General features: G+C 41.4%; 1 pseudogene; it reads left to right on the forward strand.

The window, feature by feature from the left end:
• The first annotated feature begins 698 nt into the window (after nucleotides 1-698).
• LOC123139422 (protein SAR DEFICIENT 1-like) lies at nucleotides 699-4,469 on the forward strand (annotated as a pseudogene).
• Nucleotides 4,470-22,853: the final 18,384 nt, after the last annotated feature.

The following is a 22,853-nucleotide window of genomic DNA, read 5'->3' on the forward strand; positions in this document are numbered from 1 at the left end:
TTGATGCTAGATACATTTATTTTAGGGACAAACCTTTTCAGACGAAGGGAGTATGTACGTAATATATAGTCCAATAATCCTACACCTACGAACACCATACGTAAGGCTACGGAACCTTCTAAACTAATCTAAACATCCCCTGATTTTAGGGGGTGGGCCCCTCCCTTCCCTAAACACCAATCATAATGCTCCACCTTGGTTTTTATGTAAACGTTCGTAACTCCTCTACGTAAGTCCAGATTGCCCTGCACCAACCCAGGCAAGACTTTGCATTGCCCATTGCCTCCGGAAGGCTGGTAATTAACCATGGCTGTAAACTGAAACTAACCCCAAGATTAACGGTGCGATGCGCCGGGTGGCTAGCTAGCCAGCTTCCGGTCACCTTCCTGGAGCCTGCTAGGGACATTCTGTCCCGATGCGGCACTGCAATTCTTTATTTCTGCCGACGACAAAAGCTTGCAGTGATTTCTCTACGTAGGCCTGGCTAGCTGTAGTACTCATGGCTAGATTGCATTTCTTTAGAGCTACAGTATATATATGGCTTCAGGCTAGATTGCTTTCGAGTATCCCCATGGCCATTGATGCCCTATGCCCGCGTAGCGCGTAGCTTCCTTCCCAACCTGCAGCTAGCTTGCAGAGTCAGCTCCATTAATCTGCTAGCTCTTCCTGATTTCTCCCATTTCATCCGCTAAATTAAGATGTCGGTGCGAAGGCCACGGGGCGAAGAGGAAGACGACGAGCAGGGGAGCGGAGGCGACTATCATCAGCCCATCAGCAACGGCACGGCCCGAGGCGGATACGGCCGGCCGCGCCACTCTCCTTCAGATCGTTAGTCCCTTCACTTAACTTCTCGCTTTTGGAATGGTTTTCAGCCCATGCTTTGATTTCTTTCCTCGTAGCTAGCAACTATGTATCTTTGTTTCTTGCTTCTTCTTGATCGATAGGAATGCATACATAACGATAAATTGGATTAGCCGTTGGTTCTCCTTATATATTTTCTGATTCAATAAGTGTAATAACATAATCTTTGGGTCAAGGGATAAAATATCACATGATTTCATATCTTGAGAATTGTTAAGGTACACCCAATCGACATGGGCCGTTAATTTCGTGTGTTCTACATATTGGCATATATTGGCATGATATAATCATATTACCTTAAAGCAGGTAAGTCACATAAGGTTAAGATGGACCTTGCTCTACATTCAAATAAGAAAATAAATATTTGGGACTTTGTTTTAGAAGAAAAACCCTCGGCCTCTGTATCAGAAGATGCACACAAATATTTGGGATGCTAATTAAGGATGGTACAAGTACAACACAAGGGTAAATTTCTTATCCAAGCCAAGAGCTTGCGAAAGCTAAACAGATCCTGTACCATATATCTAGCTCTAAAGAAATGTTTTTCTTCTACACCGTTTCGTGTGGCATGAAATGAGTTTTGGTCTGATATATATAGAAGGTACTAATTTTACGGATTAGCTTTTCTAAAACAATATAACTAACCTATATATATAAGTAAAGAGCTCGTATGGACAAACTTAGCCTTGTAAGTGGGGAGCGTCACAAACAGCTCATATATCATGGTTACATTGAATCAAACATCTCATGCCTCAACTCTTGTAAAAGTAATGAAATCGTATTTTAGATATAGCTAAATCAAAGCAAATACCCCCTCCATCCCAAAATAAGTGACTTAACTTTGTACTAGGTTTAGTAGCTAGTACAAAGTTGAGTCACTTATTTTGGGTCCGAGAGAGTACTAACTACTAAGAATTATAACCCGTCTAATAAGAGCTGTCTTTAGCTTAGTAACCAATTATATGCTCTACACAGAAGTTCTAAATATCCATATTCGTGGCTTGCACACGTGTGTTTTAGGAGTGTTAGTTAACTTTGAATTTACTTGGATTTCTTGACTATCTTTGCAGCGTCGTCGGAAGAGCCATGGCAGCGGACACTATCCAGCAAATTGCCATGAGTTTGGAACCGGTTATTCGTAGGGTGGTAAGCTCCAGAATCATATATATATTCATGTGACATAGGTTAAATCATCTATTGCTAAGGCTAGTACTGCCACAATTCGAACTAGCTTCACTTATATCTACTCCCTCCGTTCGGAATTACTTGTCTCGGAAATGGATGTATCTAGAACTAAAATACGTCTAGATACATCCATTTCTGCGACAAGTAATTTCGAACGGTGGGAGTATTTACTAAGAGTAAAGATAAAATGTAGCACTAAAGCCGGACTAAATAAAAACCCATTATCCAATCAGTTTGCACCCTGTTGATCCCTAATATTTATGCGAGCAACTGCTTATGAATTGGCACAAATTCTCATTCCTTTTGTTTCCAAAGTTGTACCACTGATCATCACATGCAAGACGTTGAGTGCAATATTTAAGTGTCTATTTGATGTTAATATTTAGGTACAAGAGGAAATTCAGAACATCTTTTCTCAGCACGATCACTTACCACACAGGTATATTAAAGTTATTGTCTTTCCATCAGACGCTACTAGCATTCTGTTACATAGCTTATATACTGCCATTGTTGACACGGTATGTCCTTTCTTCATACTTTTGCAGTCAACAGTCTACAGCCTGACCGATTTTCTAAAATAATAATCTGCAACCTGTTCATATATTTCCTGACCATTTGCACCAGCCTATTTTCAAATGTTACATGTTAAGAAGCAACACACATTTCAAATATATTCTTTGGCATCATATATACAATAATAATACTATTGTTTGACAATGAAATATTTTTTATTCAGCAAATTTAATTTTATGGATGTATCAATTCCATCAATTTGCTTCAACTATATGGGAATGCAATATCAATATGATAAAATCAACCATTATTAATCAGGTCTCTCCCTTTACACACCCAAGAGGTCGATGTCTCGCCTAGGTTGAAGCTTTCCTTTGCAAAGAAGCTCATGCTACCTATCTTCACCAACAACAAGCTTGTTGATGTCACCATGAACAAAATTCAAATCTGGCTCATGGATACTAGAACCAACCACCATATCACTCAAACAGAATCTAACGAAGGCTCTTCAACACTGAAGCTGGAGGTACTTGTCCTAGATGGTGATTTCAGTTGCGAGGATGGCATGGGGTGGACGGATGATCAGTTTACTGCTGCAATTGTGATGGCTAGAGAGGGTAGGAGACCACTACTTGTGGGTAGTACACTCAATGTAGCAATGAACAATCAAGGAGTGGCCGTGATTAATGATGTGGCTTTCACTGATAATTCAAGCTGGATAAGGAGCCGTAAGTTCCGAATCGGTGTTCGTGTCATGGGAGCGAGCTATCATGGGCCAAGGATTCAGGAGGCAACGAGCGAAAGCTTCACAGTGGAAGATCATCGAGGTGAATGTAAGTTTGATGCTCTTAGTTAATCAACCTTTAAGATCATCGTTATATGTTGAATGTGAGTTCCATGACTACATTAGCCATTTTGTTTCTTCCTCCATACCATATTCCTTGGCATACATACGTGACGTAGTAAAACACTACATTAAACCACATTTCCTTTGTTTACTAGTGTACAAGAAGCATTACCCTCCACTCTTGACTGACAATATATGGAGGCTCAAAAACATCGGAAAAGATGGACCGATTGACAAGAGATTGGAGTCCGAGGGGGTCAAGAACGCTCAAGACCTCCTGAAGCTTCAAACCGTAGATCCTGATAAGCTAAAAAATGTAACCATGTCATAGTAGAAATTATGTGCATACTTCATTTGCATGGTAATAATTCTTATTATCTATTCCATATATTTTAGCTTGTTGGCATGTCAGATCAGCAATGGAGGACAACACTGAATCACGCAAAAATGTGTAATATGGGACGAAAATGCTACATCTTCAAATCTGAAAGACGTGATGTTATATTCAGCCCTATAGGAGAGATTTTAGCAGCAAGGATTGGAGGCCAAACATGCTCTTTGCAACAACTACACCAGCAACAAATGGTACCTCATTCGTACATCAATTTGTGAAAAACTGTCCGAACTTGGTAGTTTCTTACTTCTGCTTTATTCTTAATTACAGGTCCAAGTGAAGCAATTGGCCACCAAGGCATACGAACAATGGGATCAACTAGAGGAAGTGGTGGTAAATGATACAGAACTTGTTACATATGAAGGATTGTTATCGTTTCCTCAAGAAAAACCTGGTTCGTCATGTACACTAGTGAGTAATGAAAGCATCATCATCTCAGGGTCTCAAAGTGTTGAGTATCTTGGCAAGTTGGGATCTAGAACAGCAACTTCCAATGCTACAATGGCGTCTAATAGCAGCAACTCCTTAGATTCCATGGTAGCTATCCCAGCTAGTGATGCTATGTATTGGATCCCAAGCATGGCCGTTGACGACGATCACTTTAGTTGGAACAACTCTACTAACATCTGTTGTTGGGATCAAGTTGATTACTTTTCCTCTATATTTTAGTAGCTACGGATGCAAGATGAATGCTCATATCTCATATGTGCAAAGGTGGATAAAGAGTAATAATAAGATAGCTCATGACGAAACTCAATTATGGTTGTGTACATCACCTAGCGCAGAGGCTAGGGGTTTCCCTCCTTACAGAAGAAATTGGCAAAGCTTGGTTATTTAAACAGGGCCTCTGAAGCTACCATAAATATGACCGTGAAAAGTGGAGGCTTGTTAAAGGTGACTAGGGGGGAATTTCGGCACTCACCGTTGATATTGAAAACAACAACGACAATGTCGATGGGGGGCTGGCATTTTTCCATTATGCGTCTCTCGAGCACCACACTCACCTGTGGGTACTTTGTGACTAAGGTGCCAGCACTCATGGATGACGTAGTGACATGAAATGATCCAGCATGAGCAGCGCCGATACAGGAGGGGTTTATCGGCTCCATGCTTGCAAAGAATGAAGATCTGGTGTTACGGATGTCGCATTAACGATCGGAGTCAAAGTGGCATCCATGACGGGGCCCTCTCCCTAGTTGTGTACCGGTCTCCGGTGGTGCCCGGGTGATGCGAGAACAAGGATGGAAGATTGCCATGACCCAAGAAAGGAAGGGCGAGAAGAAGGAAAGGGTTCATAGGCGAGTCCGCCCATTGGCGAGCTTCTTAGGATATAGTCCCCCCTAAGAAGGGTAGCAAGCAAATGTGACCTAAGGACGAGCCATATATAAGGCGGACCTAGTGATCACTTGAGGGAGAGAAGGAAAAAGAACTAGGACATATCTACTTTTCTGGACAACTCCATGCACCTTCACGAGGCAAGGTTGGCTGTAATCCCTAGGACAAATCTCACGGACGATCCTCTAGATCCTCAGCAACCACTACAATACTAAAGGTAGGAGTAGGGTCTTACCTCCTCCCAGAAGGGTCTGAACCTGGGTAAACTTTGCGTCTTACCTCCCTAAGCCCTAATTCTGTCATCGTCTGCCCATATCGATAAATAGTCATCCATCAACGAAAATGTCACACAAAACCAGGATAGTTGGCGCACAAGGTAGGGGATGGTGCACGCAGATCCGACCAAGCATATCATAGTGGCTTGTTTGGCCTCGGAACCCCATAAGCACACGATCAATCAAGGCCCAACCTTCGGTCGTCTTTAGTACCACTACAGGGATGCAGGGGATCAACCAACAGGTAGGTCTTCCATTTCGGACACCTATATTTCCATGCGGACACCACAGGCAAACTGGGTGGCTACGAAGACCACTCGGGCTCGGAAAGTGCCATGAATCCTTCCCCGTAGCCCCCGATGAAGCGGCCATGAAACAGGGACAAGATGCCTCTGACGGCCCGGGAGGAACGACTGGACGCATAGTGGAATACTAACCTTCCTCTAGCCAGGAGATGCATCCTTCATGGTGTTGGGAAACATAGTAGAAAATCAAAAAACGGCCTATGAACATCGAGAACAATATGAAGGTTCATTAGAGGATTGGATCATGATTGTTACCAACTCCTAGTTGTAGCAAAAGCAGATGAGTCGGTGTAGATCGTACTTGGTGACCCTTGTACCGCCAATGGACGATCCCGCGAACCACCCTCGAGGCCCGGTTTTTGGTTTTGTAATATGATAAAAGTAGACCTAGGGGCCATAGCTTTTGCTAGAGGCTTCTCTCTCATAAAGATAACACACGACGAGTAGATAAATTATTGTTGGGCAATTGATAGAAAAGCGCATAGTTATGATGTTATTCATGACAATGATCATGTATATAGGCATTACGTCTGTAACAAGTAGACCAAATGATTCTACATCTACTATTATTACTCCACTTCAAGAGCGCTTCTATGCTTGCTTCTCTACGTATTAAGTTCATAACAAACAAAGTAATGCATGAAGTATGATGATGTAATGTAGACAGAACAAAACCAAGCAATATGATTGAGACCCGTTGTTTTACCCTTAATGAAAACAATACAAATACGTGCCTTGATACCCCTTATATCACGAGGTGAGGAGATCGCAAGATTTAACCCACTACAAAGCACCTCTCTCACTGAAGATAAATCAACCTAGTTGGCCAACCAAATAGATAGATCAGAGATAAATATAAAGCTATAAAAATCATGCATAATAAAGTTCAGCAAAGACTCAATTGCTTTTAGTGAATAATCTAATCATAAACACACAATTCATCAGATCCCAACAAACACACCGCAAAAGAATATTATATCAAATAGATTTTCAAGGAGAACATTGTATTGAAGATTGGAGAGAAAGAAAAAGTCATCTAGCTAATAGCTATGGACCTGTGGGTCTGTGGTAGACTACTCACACATCATTTGTTGTGCAGCAAGGATAATGTAGAAGCCCTCCATGATTGATTTCCCCTCCCGTAGAGTACTGGAAAATGCCTCCAGATGGGATTGTAGAAGAACAGAAGCTTGTGGCGGCATAAAAGTTGTTTTGGGTGGCTCTCTATTGGTTTGGTGATTTATGGAAATTTATGGAGTTGGGGTTAGGTCAAACGGAGCTGCTTAAAACCCACGAGCTCAGGTGGTGCCCTCCTGGGGGTGCGCCACGTGAGCTCATGGCTCTCCCCTAGATCTTCTAGCATCCTCCCGGATGTTCTAGGGTCCCTTGTGATCCAGAAAAATCACCGTAAAGTTTCATCGTGTTTGGACTGTGTTTGGTACCGATTTCCTGAAAAGCCAAAAACAAGAAGAAGAAAATAGCAACTAGCACTGGGCACTGAGTTAATAGGTTAGTCCCCAAAAAATAATATAAAATTGCATATAAAGTATCTAAGATTCGTAATATAATAGGATGAAACAATAAAAAATTATAGATACAATGGAAACATATCAACCCACTATGGGCAGCCTGACTAAACTACATGGGGAGTGGGACAAGCCATTGTGGCATACCCATCTTGCACCCAATGACCCCAGGTCCATACATCATCTTGAAAATCATGTCCAAAACGACAGGTTCTCAGCAGGCCGTGGCGGTGAGGAATGGGACCCTAGGTCCTAAAGGCCATAGACCAAGGGTATCGAAGACTGACCACCATGACCCTAAGTCGGCCAAACACACACGAGTGAAGGGCGAGCACGATACGCCCTCCTGGGTGGCAAATAACCCCCCCCCCCCCAGATAGGGAGGGGCCTCGGTCATCCTGGATCGAGACCTGGTTCCCAAGGGATATGTGAGTGTGCTTCCCATAGGGCTCTAGCCGGGAGCCGGGGCAACCCTCGATCTCCTCGGAATTAATGATATGAGAAGAAGGCCATGAGTCCGCCACTGCCTAGATTCTCAGGGCAGAGCTCCGAAGGGTTGAAAGCGTATGTAACCCGAGGACCAGCCGTATATAAGGTGGAACCAGGGATCCCCTGAGGGCAGAGAGAGAAAAACCTAGGATAGATCCACTTTCAAGAATAGCTCCATCCACTGCCGCTAGGTAAGGTGGGTTGTAATTGCTAGGACAGAACTCATCGGTGATCCTCTAGATCCCTAATGACCACCTTAATACTACATGCAGGAGTATGGTCTTACCTCCTCCCCTGAGGGCACGAACTTAGGTAAACCATCTATGTGCTCTCTCTAACTCGTCGATCGGCCGTCGTCCGCCCCTACCGAACAAATAGTCATCCACCGATGACACTATCGCACGAAAACCACGACACCGGGTCTGCCTAGACAGTGCCACCTGGATCACTGTTTTGCCACAGGTGGAGATGGTCTCCGGTGGTAGCGACAACACGACATACCTTGCCTCCACCAACTACTCTATAATGGCTATAATAATAGTAAATCGACATGTGAGCAGTTTGATTTTCAAACTTCCTAGACGTGTTTTGTACGCAGATGGGACTATCGTGCTCGGCACATCATCAGGGTCCAAGGGCAACGACCCATCATGGGGCCAGATTGCAGGCGGCGTCGATTGGGGCTGGTTTACGATGGTTTCTAGGTTATAACTAGAGACATACAACCCAACCGGTGCCACTTGTATCCTTCGACCCTTGTCGAAGAACCTAAACAAGGAAGCAATGTCAGGTGTCGATGTCAAGGTAGCGTTGTCCCGACGATCTTGGTGTTAGTGGCGTTGGTGAGTAGGTCGGCAGTTATGGCGGGGGTGTTTAGCAAGCCATCAAATTATGATGGTGGTTATATCCAAGGGGTGCAGTGAAGTGGCCTTAGTGGTGGTGGCTCCGACGGTAACTTCTTTGAGGGTGGGTATGACGGTGCAGAGGTGTGAACCATGGTCTCGTCAACAATTCTTATGGTTAGAGATTAAAATTCCATTCCATTAAAGAAAATGGGGTGCCATGTACAAATGAGAGTATTTAGAGAATGCTCCCTTCTTTCCGGTTTAGAGGGCTTATCTCAGTATTTTTTGTTTTTCCAATTTAAAGGGTCCATCTTCATATTTCTATGGCGGTGTGGCCTATCTCCATCTTTTATTGAGATTTCAAGGTGCACTAAATCTTTGCATGCAAGAATTAGAAAGAAACTTAAAAATGCATGTAATGTTCCTACTCATCTAGTAGTACTGGCCAAGCATGCATGCATTGCAGTTAATTCAAATTAATGCATCAGTTTAATTTGGATAGTTTTCTAAAGTTATATTCCTCCATTTACCATGATATTTCAGATTTGAGCCCGTAAACCGGAGAGGAGTGGCATTTTTTAAACTTACAATAGTGTCTACTAGAAGGAAACGCATGCCTTGCCGCACCATTTTTCTCTTTATCATTGTACACATGGTGCTTGAATAGTATAGAACCAACAATAACAAAAGCATGGAGTGAACAAGCTGCAACAACACAATCAAATGGGAAGAGAGGTAAATGAAGCAGCAAAGCAAAAATTGAGATGGACTTGAGCACTTTCCCTACAACTTGTTCTAGATCAGTAAGTTTGACCGATAAATTTTGTGAACGCCAAAGTTTCTTGCCATGATTTTTCTAATAAAGAGTCACATAATCCAAGATAGATGATAGCTAAGGCAACGTAAATAAACATAAGGAAATTTACATTTTAGTATGCTCCAAATGCAAATATTAACAGAAACTGGTGATACACCTTCACATTAGTCCAATGATACCCCAAAAAAGATACCAGCAAATGGTTATTTCCAACCTAATTTGCATATACCATCATCTGCTCATGCATGTAGTGGAAACACATAAACCCCCTATAATGTGAGGTGTATCTGTCCGTGTAAATGATCCCATTCAAATATTTTATCATTTGGATAAGTATGTAAACACAGAGGATAAACTGGAATAGAGGTGTGATACGTCTCCATCGTATCTATAAATTTTGATTGCTCCATGCCAATATTCTTCAACTTTCATATACTTTTGGCAACTTTTTATATTATTTTTGGGACTAACATATTGATCCAGTGCCCAGTGCCAGTTCCTGCCTATCATGTTTTATGTTTCGCAAAAACCCAATATCAAGCGGAGTCCAAACGGGATAAAAATGGATGGAGAATTATTTTGGAATATTTGTGATTTTTGGGAGAAAGAATCAATGCGAGACGGTGCCCGAGGTGGCCACAAGACAGGGGCCCACGCCCACTCCAGGTGGGCGCCCCCCACCCTCCTGGGCCCCTCGTAAGGCGGTTGATGCCCTTCTTTGGCCGCAAGAAAGCTATTTTTTGGAAAAAGATCTGGGCAAAGGTTTCAATCCAATCGGAGTTACGGATCTCCAGATATAAAAGAAATGTTGCGAGGGCAGAATTCCAGAACGCATAAACAGAGAGAGACAGAGATATAGATCCAATCTTGGAGGGGCTCTCGCCCCTCCCACGCCATGGGAGCCAAGGACCAGAGGGGAAACCCTTCTCCCATCTAGGGAGGAGGTCAAGGAAGAATAAGAAGAAGGAGGGCTCTCTCCCCCTTGCTTTCGGTGGCGCCGGAGCGTTGCCGGGGGCCATCATCATCACCGTGATCTTCACCAACAACTTCACCGCCTTCATCACCAACTCTTCCCCCCTCTATGCAGCGGTGTAACCCCTCTCTTACCCGCTATAATCTCTACTTAAACATGGTGCTCAACGCTATATATTATTTCCCAATGATGTATGGCTATCCTATGATGTTTGAGTAGATCCGTTTTGTCCTATGGGTTAATTGACGATCGTGATTGGTTTGAGTTGCATGTTTTATTATTGGTGCTGTCCTATTGTGCCCTCCGTGTCGCGCAAGCGTGACGGATACCCACTGTAGGGTTTGCAATATGTTCATTATTTGGTTATGGTGGGTGGCGTGAGTGACGGAAGCACAGACCCGAGTAAGTAGGTTGTTTGCGTATGGGATAAAGGGGACTTGATGCTTTAATGCTATGGTTGGGTTTTACCTTAATGAATCTTTAGTAGTTGCGGATGCTTGCTAGAGTTGCAATCATAAGTGCATATGATCCAAGAAGAGAAAGTATGTTAGCTTATGCCTCTCCCTCGAATAAAATTTCAATAGTGATTATCGGTCCAGTTATCGATTGCCTAGGGACAAATAACTTTCTCGTGACAAAAAGCTCTCTACTAAAATTTACTTTATTGCTTCTTTATCTAAACAACCCCTAGTTTATATTTACGTGCTCTTTATTATCTTGCAAACCTATCCAACATCACCTACAAAGTACTTCTAGTTTCATACTTGTTCTAGGTAAGGCGAACACTAAGCGTGCATAGAGTCGTATCAGTGGCAGATAGGACTTGAGAGTATATTTGTTCTACCTTTAGCTTCTCGTTGGGCTCAACACTCTTACTTATGGAAAGAGGCTACAATTGATCCCGTATACTTGTGGGTTATCAAGACCTTTTTCCGGCGCCGTTTCCGGGGAGTCATAGCATGGGTTGAATATTCTCGTGTGTGCTTGTTTGCTTTATCACTAAGTAATTTTTATTTGTTGTTCTTAGTTGTTCTCTATCTTTAGTTATGGATATGGAACACGAAATACCAAAAAAAATTAGGTGTACTTGCTGCTCATGGAGATGGGGAACCTCCTAAAACCCTCGATGCTCATTATGTGAAACAAATTATGTACTACTTTGATAATCCTGAGAAAACCCCATTCAATTATGTTATGGGAGACACGTTGGATCAACATGAATACTTTAGGGATTATCGCTAGACACAAAAAGGGAAACTATTATGGGATCAAACTTATATGTTGTATTGGTATGCTAGGCATCTATGATTGAGATATGATTATACTTGTTGCTCTAGGATGAAGGCTCCACACCTTCCCTTTTCATGCGAATTTAATGATAATAAAACCTTGGCTTCTTATGCTAATGGTATATATGATTACTATGATGTGGAACAAATAGAAGAATTCGTTGCTTTTATGGGTGCTTATGAGATTGAATCTATGTTTAAAGAGTTTGAAGATTTTGATGATTCAATTTACAGACCTGAAAATTTTGCTATACTTAGATATTGCTATAAAAATTATGAATACAATTACAATATTGATACATTTATTGAGAAAGTCTTCAGTGTCCAAGAAGAGACTAATATTTTGCAGGAAGCTATGGAAGAAGAAATTGATGAAACTGTGAGCTCATTGGATGGAAAAGATGATGAGGAGAGCGAAGAACAAAAGGAGGAAGAGCGGATTAGCTACCCGTGCCCACCTTCTAATGAGAGTAACTCTTCAACCCATACATTGTTTAATTCCCCTTCATACTTACTGAAGGATGATTGCTATGATGATTGCTATGATCCCTTGAATTCGTCTGAAATATCCCTTTTTGATGATGCTTGCTATGCTTGTGGCCAAGATGCCAATATGAATTATGCTTATGGAGATGAACTTGCTATAGTTCCTTATGTTAAACATGAAATTTTTGCTATTGCACCCATGCATGATAGTCCTATTATCTTTTTGAATTCTCCCTACCACACTATATCGGAGAAGTTTGTGCTTATTAAGGATTATATTGATGGGTTGATTTTTACTACTACACATGATGATTTTGATAGATATAATATGCATGTGCTTGCTGCCCCTACTTGCAATTATTATGAGAGAGGAACTATATCTCCACCTCTCTATGTTTCCAATATGATAAAATTGCAAGAAACTGCCTATACTATGCATTGGCCTTTACTATGTGTCCATGAATTGTTCTTTTATGACATGTCGATGCATAGGAAGAGAGTTAGACTTTGTTGTTGCATGATATATGTTACTTTGTGCTCATTACTAAATCACAAATCATTGTTAATTAAAATTGGCTTTGATATACCTTGGGATCCGGGTGGATCCGTTACTTGAGCACTATATGCCTAGCTTAATGGCTTTAAAGAAAGCGCTGCCAGGGAGACAACCCGGAAGTTTTAGAGAGTCATTTATTTCTGTTGAGTGCCTTTATATAGTCTAAAAACAAAAAAATAAAGAGGGGAACCCAAAACTTTTCAAAAAGGAAAGTGAAAGTGAGAAAGACAAGCATTGTTGAAGTGGGAGAGCTCCTTGAACTTTGTTCATGCTCACGGAAACTTTGTGAATCTTAATTACAGAAACTTTTCATCAAAAATAATTATCCCCTTGTACAATTCCATTGTATTATAAAAATAATGTGCCAAGGTTTGCCTTTAGGATGTTTACAATGCTAGTTGGTTTGTATGGTGCAGGACAGAAACTTTGGCTGTAGTGCGCGATTTTACATTTTTAACTGGAAAGTCAAATCGTTCTGATTCTTTTTGCACTGTTTTTCTATACAAATTGTTTGTTTTTCCTAATTGTGGTAGAATGTTTGGGGTACCAGAAGTATGGTGAATGTTCAGATTGCTACAGACTGTTTTGTTTTTGACAGATTCTGTTTTTGATGCATAGTTTGCTTGTTTTGATGAATCTATCAATTTATATCAGTGGATTAAGCCATGGAAAAGTTATACTACAGTAGACACAATGCAAAAAAAATATGAATTGGTTTTCAACAGTACTTAGAGTGGTGATTTGCTTTATTATACTAACGGATCTTACCGAGTTTTCTGTTGAAGTTTTGTGTGGATGAAGTGTCTAATCGAGGAGGTCTCGATATGAGGAAAAGGAAGAGAGGCAAGAGCTCAAGATTGGGGATGCCCGAGGCACCCCAAGTAAATATTCAAGGAGAATCAAACGTCTAAGCTTGGGGATGCCCCGGAAGGCGTCCCCTCTTTCTTCAACAAGTATCGGTATGTTTTCCTATTCGTTTCGTTCATGTGATATGTGCAACCTTGGAGCGTCTTTTGCATTTAGTTTTCATTTTTCTTTTATGCACCATGCTGGTATGAAGTCCTTGGTTGTTTTATAGAATGCTCATTGCACTTCAGTTAAATCTTTTGAGTATGGCTTTATAGAATACTTCATGTGCTTCACTTATATCTTTTGAAGTTTGGATTGCCTGTTTCTCTTCATATAGAAAACCGCCATTTGTAGAATGCTCTTTTGCTTCACTTATATTTGTTAGAGCGTGGGCATATCTTTTGTAGAAAGAATTAAACTCTCTTGCTTCACTTATATCTATTTAGAGAGATGACAGGAATTGGTCCTTCACATGGTTAGTCATAAAATCCTACATAAACTTGTAGATCGCTGAATATGATATGTTTGATTCCTTGCAATAGTTTTGCAATATAAAGGTGGTGATATTAGAGTCATGCTAGTGGGCGACTGTGGATTAGTAGAAATACTTGTGTTGATGTTTGTGATTCCCGAAGCATCCACGTATGGTGAACCGCTTTGTGATGAAGTTGGGGCACAATTTTATTTATTGATTGTCTTCCTTATGAGTGGCGGTCGGGGACGAGCGATGGTCTTTTCCTACCAATATATCCCCCTAGGAGCATGCGCGTAGTACTTTTTTTTCAATGGCTTGTAGATTTTTGCAATAAGTATATGAGTTCTTTATGAGTAATGTTGAGTCCATGGATTATACGCACTCTCACCCTTCCACCATTGCTAGCCTCTCTTGTGCCGTGCAACTTTCGCCGGTACCATACACCCACCATATATCTTCCTCAAAACAACCACCATACCTACCTATTATGGCATTTCCATAGCCATTCCGAGATATATTGCCATGCAACTTCCATCATCATCATATACATGACTTGAGCATTCATTGTCATATTGCCTTGCATGATCGTAAGATAGCTAGCATGATGTTTTCATGGCTTGTCCGTTTTTTGATGTCATTGCTACGCTAGATCCTTGCACATCCCGGTACACCACCGGAGGCATTCATATAGAGTCATATCTTTGTTCTAGATATTGAGTTGTAAGTAAATAAAAGTGTGATGATCATCATTATTAGAGCATTGCCCTAGTGAGGAAAGGATGAAGGAGACTATGATTCCCCCACAAGTCGGGATGAGACTCCGGACTTTATGAAAAATAAAAGAGGCCAAAGAAGCCCAAATAAAAAAAAGAGGCCAAAGAAGCCCACCAAAAAATATAAAAAAATAATAAAAAAGAGAGAAAATAAAAAAATGAGAGAAAAAGAGAGAAGGGGCAATGCTACTATCCTTTTACCACACTTGTGCTTCAGAGTAGCACCATGTTCTTCTTAGAGAGAGCCTCCTACGCTTTCACTTTCATATACTAGTGGGAATTTTCATTATAGAACTTGGCTTGTATATTCTGATGATGGGCTTCCTCAAATGCCCGAGGTCTTCATGAGCAAGCAAGTTGGATGTACACCCACTTAGTTTTCAGTTGAGCTTTCATACACTTATAGCTCTAGTGCATCCGTTGCATAGAAATCCCTACTCACTCACATTGATATATATTGATGGGCATCTCCATAGCCTGTTGATACGCCGCGTCGATGTGATACTTTCTCCCTTTTTGTCTTCTCCACATAACCTCCACCATCATATTCTATTCCATCCATAGTGCTATATCCATGGCTCACACTCATGTATTGCATGAAAGTTAAAAAAGTTTGAGATTACTAAAGTATGAAACAATTGCTTGGATTGTCATCGGGGTTGTGCATGATTAAATACTTTGTGTGATGAAGATAGAGCAACAGCCAGACCATATGATTTTGTAGGGATAAGTTTCTTTGGCCATGTTGTTTTGAAAAGACATGATTGCTTTATTGGTACGCTCGAAGTATTATTGTTTTTATGTCAAACGATAGACTATTGCTTTGAATTACTCGTGTCTTAATATTCATGCCATGATTAGACATATGATCAAGATTATGCTAGGTAGCATTCCACACCAAAAATTATCTTTTTTATCATTTACCTACTCGAGGACGAGCAGGAATTAAGCTTGGGGATGCTGATACGTCTCTGTCGTATCTATAATTTTTGATTGCTCCATGCCAAAATTCTTCAACTTTCATATACTTTTGGCAACTTTTTATATTATTTTTGGGACTAACATATTGATCCAGTGCCCAGTGCCAGTTCTTGTCCCTTGCATGGTTTATGTTTCGCAGAAACCCAATATCAAACGGAGTCCAAACGGGATAAAAATGGACAGAGAATTATTTTAGAATATTTGTGATTTTTAGGAGAAAGAATCAACACGAGACGGTGCCCGAGGTGGCCACGAGACAGGGGCCCACGCCCACTCCAGGTGGGTGCGCCCCCCACCCTCCTGGGCCCCTCGTAAGGCGGTTGATGCCCTTCTTTGGCCGCAAGAAAGCTAATTTTTGTAAAAAGATCTGGGCGAAGGTTTCAATCCAATCGGAGTTATGGATCTCCAGATATAAAAGAAACGGTGCCAGGGCAGAATTCTAGAACGCAGAAACAGAGAGAGATAGAGATATAGATCCAATCTCGCAGGGGCTCTCGCCCCTCCCACGCCATGGGAGCCAAGGACCAGAGTGGAAACCCTTCTCCCATCTAGGGAGGAGGTCAAGGAATAAGAAGAAGAAGAAGGGGGGCTCTCTCTCCCCCTTGCTTCCGGTGGCGCCGGAGCGCTGCCGGGGGCCATCATCATCACCGCGATCTTCACCAACAACTTCACCGTCTTCATCACCAACTCTTCCCCCCTCTATGCAGAGGTGTAACCCCTCTCTTACCCGCTGTAATCTCTACTTAAACATGGTGCTCAACGCTATATATTATTTCCCAATGATGTATGGCTATCCTATCATGTTTGAGTAGATCCGTTTTGTCCTATGGGTTAATTGATGATCGTGATTGGTTTGAGTTGCAAGTTTTATCATTGGTGTTGTCCTATTGTGCCCTCCGTGTCGCGCAAGCGTGAGGGATCCCCACTGTAGGGTTTGCAATATGTTCATGATTTGCTTATGGTGGGTGGCGTGAGTGACGAAAGCATAGACCCGAGTAAGTAGGTTGTTTGCCTATGGGATAAAGGGGACTTGATGCTTTAATGCTATGGTTGGGTTTTACCTTAATGAATCTTTAGTAGTTGCGGATGCTTGCTAGAATTCCAATCATAAGTGCATATGATCCAAGAAGAGAAAGTATGTTAGCTTATGCCTCTCCCTCAAATAAAATTGCAATAGTGATTATCGGTCCAGTTATCGATTGCCTAGGGACAAATAACTTTCTTGTGACAAAAAACTCTCTAATAAAATTTACTTTATTGCTTCTTTATCTAAACAACCCCTAGTTTATATTTACGTGCTCTTTATTATCTTGCAAACCTATCAACAACACCTACAAAGTACTTCTAGTTTCATACTTGTTCTAGGTAAGGCGAACACTAAGCATGCGTAGAGTCGTATCAGTGGCAGATAGGACTTAAGAGTATATTTGTCTTCCTTATGAGTGGCGGTCGGGGACGAGCGATGGTATTTTCCTACCAATCTATCCTCCTAGGAGCATACGCTTAGTACTTCATTTTGATGACTAATAGATTTTTGCAATATGTGATTTATTTATGACTAATGTTGAGTCCATGGATTATACGCACTCTCACCCTTCCGCCATTGCTAGCCTCTCTTGTGTCGCGCAACTTTCGCCGATACCATACACCCACCATATACCTTCCTCAAAAAAACCACTATACCTACCTATTATGGCATTTCCATAGCCATTCTGAGATGTATTGCCATGCAACTTTCCACCATTCCGTTTATTATGACACGTTTTGTCATTGTCATATTGCTTTGCATGATCATGTAGTTGACATTGTATTTGTGGCAAAGCCACCTTTCTTAATTATTTCATACATGTCACTCTTGATTCATTGCACATCCCGGTACACCGCCGGAGGCATTCACATAGAGTCATATTTTGTTCTAAGCATTGAGTTGTAATTTTCGAGTTGTAAGTAAATAGAAGTGCGATGATCATCATTATTAGAGCATTGTCCCATGTGAGGAAATAAAAAGAGAGGGCAAGTAAGCCAAAATAAAAAAGAGGCCAAATAAGCCAATACAAAAAAGAGAGAAAAAAGAAACAAAAGAAAAAAATGCGATAAAAAGAGAGAAGGGGCAATGTTACTATCCTTTTTCCACACTTGTGCTTCAAAGTACCACCATGATCTTCATGATAGAGAGTCTCTTATTTTGTCACTTTCATATACTAGTGGGAATTTTTCATTATAGAACTTGGCTTGTATATTGCAACGATGGGCTTCCTCAAATGCCTTAGGTCTTCATGAGCAAGCAAGTTGGATGCACACCCACTTAGTTTCTTTTTGAGCTTTCATACACTTATAGCTTTAGTGCATCCCTTGCATGGCAATCCCTACTCGCTCACATTGATATCTATTGATGGGCATATCCATAGCCCATAGATATGCTTAGTTGATGTGAGACTATCTCCCTCTTTTCGTCTTCTCCACAACCCCATATTCTCTTCCACCATAGTGCTATGTCCATGGCTCACGCTCTTGTATTGCGTGAAAGTTGAAAAGGTTTGTGAACATCAAAAGTATGAAACAATTGCTTGGATTGTCATCGGGGTTGTGCATGATTTGAGTATTGTGTGTGATGAAGATGGAGCATAGCAAAACTATATGATTTTGTAGGGATAAGCTTTCTTTGGCCATGTTATTTTGAGAAGACATAATTGCCTTGTTAGTATGCTTGAAGTATTATTGTTTTTATGTCAATATTAAACTTTTGTTTTGAATCTTTCGGATCTAAACATTCATGCCATAATAAAGGGAATTACATGGATAAATATGTTAGGTAGCATTCCACATCAAAAAAATCTGTTTTTATCATTTACCTACTCAATGACAAGCAAGAATTAAGCTTGGGGATGCTTGATACGTCTCCTACGTATCTATAATTTTTTATTGTTCCATGCTATTATATTATTTGTTTTGGATGTTTTATATGCATTAATATGCTATTTTATATTATTTTTGGGACTAACCTATTAACCTAGAGCCCAGTGCCAGTTTCTGTTTTTGCCTGTTTTAGAGTTCCGCAGAAAAGGAATACCAAACGGAGTCCAAACGGAATGAAACTTTCGCGATGATCTTTCTTGGACCAGAAGCAAACCAGGAGACTTGGAGATGAAGTCGGAGAAGCATCGAGGCGCCCACAAGGGTGGAGGGCGTGCTTAGGGGCTAGGGCGCACCCCCTACCTCGTGGGCCCCTCGGAGCTCTCCTGATCTAATTCTTTCGCCCATATATACTCTTATACACCCAAACCATCAGGGAGAGCCACGAAAACACTTTCCACCGCCACAACCTTCTGTACCTATGAGATCCCATCTAGGGGCCTTTTCCGGCGTCCTACCGGAGGGAGATTCGATCATGGAGGGCTTCTACATCAACACCATTTCCCTTCCGATGAAGCGTGAGTAGTTTACCACAGACCTACGGGTCCATGAATAGTATCTAGATGGCTTCTTCTCTTTCCTTGATTCTCAAAACCATGTTCCCCTCGATGTTCTTGGAGATCTATTCGATGTAATACTCTTTTGTGGTGTGTTTCTCGAGATCCGATGAATTGTGGATTTGTGATCAGATTATCTATGAATATTATTTGAGTCTTCTCTGAATTCTTATATGCATGATTTGATATCTTTGCAAGTCTCTTGGAATTATTGGTTTAGTTTGGCCTACTAGGTTGGTTTTTATTGCAATGGGAGAAGTGCGTAGCTTTCGGTTCAATCTTGCGGTGTCATTTCCCAGTGACAGTAGGGGCAGCAAGGCACGTATTGTATTGTTGCCATCAAGGATAAAAATATGGGGTTTTCATCATATTGCTTGAGTTAATTCCTCTACATCATGTCATCTTACTTAATGCGTTACTCTGTTCTTTATGAACTTAATACTCTATATGCAGGCAGGAGTCGCTCGATGTGTGGAGTAATAGTAGTAGATGCAGAATTGTTTCGGTCTACTTGACACAGACGTCATGCCTATGTTCATGATCATTGCCTTAGATATCGTCATAATTATGCGCTCTTCTATCAATTGCTCGGCAGTAATTTGTTCACCCACCATATTATTTGCTATCTTGAGAGAAGCCACTAGTGAAACTTATGGCCCCCGGGTCTCTTGTCCATAATACAAGTTCTCACTTTTGCAAGTAATCGTGAATGGATTGACAACCCCTTTATCGCGTTGGGTGCAAGTTTGTTGATTGTTTGTGCAGGTATTGGGTGACTTGTGCGTTGTCTCCTACTGGATTGATACCTTGGTTCTCAAACTGAGGGAAATACTTACTCTACGTTGCTGCATCACCCTTTCCTCTTCAAGAGAAAAACCAAGCTCAAGAGGTAGCAGTCTCCAAAATAACTGGTTTTTGAAAAGTAATACCAATATATAACCCGGCGAGAGCCGCACGAAGTTCTGCTTCATCCACACAAGTGCACTACCAGATAAAATCCCATGAGGATACCAAGACTTCGCCTAGGTGATTCCTGGCAATAATCCCAACGCTAGCAGATCTCATTGTCTCCACAAAACTAGCATTAACGTTTATCTTAATATATACCCTTGGTTCGGTGGCTCCCAATCATGAAGAACCTTCGCGATTGGAGTAATGTACCTCCCATTATGAATCACCCCCTTACCTTTAATGCTTAAATCAACTTACACACAGGTTTTTGCATTTGTGAAGGATTTCCAGTAATTTCCCACAAAAGTGATAGAAGCATGTAAAGATTCTTTCCCCTTCCCGAAGATCATATCATTTCTCAAATGCCAAGATCTCCAAAGCATGAATAAAACTTGGTTGCGTTCCGGCGAGCCCAGTTGATCAAGCAGAATAAACATCTAGTCTGAGCCCGTGAAACTGAAAAGCTCCTTAGCAGGAATATTCCACACTTCTCTCATAGTGAACCAGAACGTGAGCACCTTTGGACAAGACACAAGGGCTGGAAAGTACTTTCATCCTCCATCCCGCATATAGTGCACATGCCTGGCACCGTTTGGTGGTGGATAACTCTGTTTACCTGGGTCGCCAAACTGTTAGACGCAGCTCGCCAGGAAAAAATTCCTATTTTTTGCGGGACTTTGGCTTTCCAAATAACATCCCACATACTTCTTTCCTTGTCAACAACTGAACTAGACGATCCTGTCTCACCCTTGCCATACTGAAGGTTCAAGGCCAGACTATACACACTTTAACCGAGAACATGCTATTTTTCTCATAGTGCCAAGCAATTAGATCTCCCTCACCTATAGTCTGACTACGTAAATTTAGGATCTCATGGCTGATTAAATTTTCATCCCATCTTCTTGTTCCGCTCATGAATAATTCAGAGACCCATTTCAGTCTAGTTCGGTTCTTTTTGACTAAAACTCCGAGGTCGTAATTTCTAGGTAGCCAGTTATCTCTCCAAACATTAACATTTTTTTCCATTGACCCCTCTCCAGATGACCCATTTTTTAGCAGATCCAGTCCACGCATAATGCCTTGCCAATTCATGGAGGTAGCCTGCAGGAAAGCAGTATCCAAGATGTGACCATTAGGATAATATTGTGCCTTCAAAACCTTAGCACATAATGAATCCAGATTTACCAGTGACCTCCAAGCCTGTCTAGCCAAGAGTTCTTGATTAAATAATCCAAGAGCACGGAAACCATGATTCCCTCTCTTTTAGGTTTTCTGAGTTTATCCCAAGCTAGCCAATGGGTTTTCCTTATGTCATCTTCGTCTCCCCTCCTAAAATTTCTTATAATCTGAGCTAACTCATCAAAGAGGCTGGAAATTTAAAATACCCATAGCGTACACTGGGAGTGCTTGCAATACAACCTTTATTTGATTTTCTTTTATACCACTTGAGACATATTTTTCAATCCAGTCTGATGCTCTTTTTAACGCCTTGTCTTTGGTTGACTGGAACTTACCAACCTTCATTCTACCCCTAGCTAGGTACCGGTAAGCCAATGTACTTATCTTCAAACCCTTCTGCAGTGATATTAAGAATAACCATAGTGGCCACCTGATCCTCCATACTACACTTTTTGCCAAACTTGATCGGACACTTATCGGGGCTCAGAAGCTGACCAGTTCCCACCTGATAGCCCAACAGAATATTTTTAATGACTAAGGCTTGATCTATGAACCCCTTGAAAAACATGAGACTGTCATCCGCAAATAATAGATGATAAATACCTGGCGCATGTCTGATCAAGTGGAAATCCTTTAGAACACCTTTGTCACATGCATCCTTTAACAACAAGGAGAGGGCCTCAGTCACAAATAGCAACAAGTACGGCGATAAAGGATCCCCTTGCCTGAGCCCACATGAAGGATAAAAAGGTTCCAACAATTGACCATTAAACCGGACTAAAAGTTTCACTGAAGTAACACACGACATGATCTACAGGCATGACTGGTAGGGGCGTGAGATGAGAAGATGTCCCTAACAGGAATGCTTGAAAGAAAATAATTTTACCTGCCATGTGGGCCAGGTGGCGCGTGCAAAGGCTGACATCGATGGCCTGCAGGCCCCGCAAAGCCTCGATGAAGGAGAGGCCTCTCGGTCTAGGGAGCTTAGAGTTTTAGTGATCGGTAGAACCATGTGCTTAATTAGACACATCTGCTATACAAATAAGCATTCGTAGTAGTTATGCGTCGAGTACCAAAAAAAACTGGTTTAGTTTTTTTTAACAAAGGGATTATATTAATATCAAGGAAATACTAATTACATCCAACCTCTGCAACAAAGAAATGTCGTAAAGACATCACAGATGCACACAACCAAAAGACAAAAAAAGAAGAAGAAATAAATAAATGAGAGATCCCGCTATAGTGATCAATTCCTTATAGCTGCAGCACGAACCACAACCAAGACAACACCCAAAGTCCAAATTCTTCAAAAGCGACGCCTCCGAGAAGGAAACAGTGCACAAGCACTGTCATCGCCTAATCATAGATCTTAGGTTTTCACCCTGAAGAAAATCCGCAATCTCAAAACAATGCCTTCAACAAGAACACTGCCAGACACAACCAATTAAGGCCAGACCTTGGGTTTTCACCCTGAAAGCT

This window comes from Triticum aestivum, chromosome 6B, assembly GCF_018294505.1.
Source record: "Triticum aestivum cultivar Chinese Spring chromosome 6B, IWGSC CS RefSeq v2.1, whole genome shotgun sequence".
Lineage (NCBI taxonomy): Eukaryota > Viridiplantae > Streptophyta > Magnoliopsida > Poales > Poaceae > Triticum > Triticum aestivum.